Genomic DNA, 1,398 nt, shown 5'->3' with positions numbered 1-1,398 from the left:
TGATTTTTAAAAACTTTCGCAAAATTTTAATAATCGACACCCATTCGAAATAATCATATCGTTGGTAACGATTTTCGATACATACACACTTTCAGATTGTTTCCTATCTTAGGTTCTTACCAGCTGTTGAATCTGCATTCATTCTCAAAGTATTTTCAGTATCCTTGAACATCGCGTGCCATAGTATATTTTCGTGATGGATAGTGACAGTGAAATGGAAAGTAATGTAAAAACGTCACCAAAAGAGAAATTTAAATATTTCTGTTTATCTGAAGAAATGGGAAGAACAGTACTATGGCTAATACCCGTGCCACCCAACGTTCAAAGCTAATTTTATATTATGTAAACATAACTTCAGTATCGCTCATGGAGTAATGCCAGCGCTAGCAAGAAATATTCTAGCACCGAAGGACAAACGGAGAGAGAAAGATGAAGACCCACTCTCCCTTATTTTCATGTTCAAAAGTTGGTCATCCTATTACAAACCTGGTTATTTAGAAATACCCCCCCCCCATCTGAGGAAAAAGGCATTGAAGCTGTCGCTTTGACTAGGTCATTCTGGAATGCCAGCTTTTCGTTTTTTTAAATGAAGAAAAATTAAGAGAAAAAAAAGAAATGAATGAAGAACAGTTTGGTTTCCGAACCAACAGAAGCTAACCTGCCTAAATATTGGGGAGAAAACACTAAACCATGGTGGAAAAGTGTTTTGAAGGTTTCTAGATTTAAGGCATTTGATACAGTGAAACAAATGCTTTGATATTGTAGAAAATCTCGACTCGTATGATTTGGAAATATTAAAATATTGGACACAAACAGCGTCAGTATATGTAAATAGATAGGAAACGGGATAATTCCCGGTGGAGAGGAGTCAGACAAGGATGCAAGTTATCACCATTGTTTAACCTTTATCTTGAACAGAAAAAGACTAACTCGTGGCAGAGGTGGAGCAAACTTCAAGCACTTCGCCGACTTCCAAAAATCAGTTTAATATTTTGGGCCCCGAATCAAATATTAAGCTGATAACAGATACACTTCGATCTTAGCCAAAAGACCGAGAAGCGATGGCGGCAATCGCTCGGCCGACTTCGGGTGGTCCGCTTCTGAAAAACACTAGGCATAGAATACGCTCGCTTCTTTCTTTGCCTCCAACTCAACCCTCATGACACTTGCCCCCGTTCGGCTAATCGTTTTCGCGTGCAGTAGCGGTGGTGCCATAGCAGGGCGACTCAATTATTGCCTTGGATTTCCCCATCCCGTAACGAAGATTATACAATAAGGTTGAAGAATGTTGTCAATGACCAGTTTGGATTCAGGGAACAAGAGAAGCAATCCTAGCTCTAAGAACAGTTATCGAAAGATTTGAGAAGAATCAAAATACTCAGTCTTTCTCGACTTAGA

At 39.1% G+C, this 1,398-nt stretch overlaps 1 pseudogene; it reads right to left on the bottom strand.

Annotated features, from left to right (window-relative positions):
• Positions 1-893: 893 nt before the first annotated feature.
• LOC150108045 (U2 spliceosomal RNA) lies at positions 894-1,063 on the bottom strand (annotated as a pseudogene).
• Positions 1,064-1,398: the final 335 nt, after the last annotated feature.

Source organism: Typopeltis vanoorti, chromosome 3 (genome assembly GCF_054136105.1).
Source record: "Typopeltis vanoorti isolate ZY-2024b chromosome 3, IOZ_Tvanoo_1.0, whole genome shotgun sequence".
NCBI lineage: Eukaryota > Metazoa > Arthropoda > Arachnida > Uropygi > Thelyphonidae > Typopeltis > Typopeltis vanoorti.
Note: the sequence above shows the minus strand (reverse complement) of the source record. Positions and strands in the feature narration are given on the sequence as shown.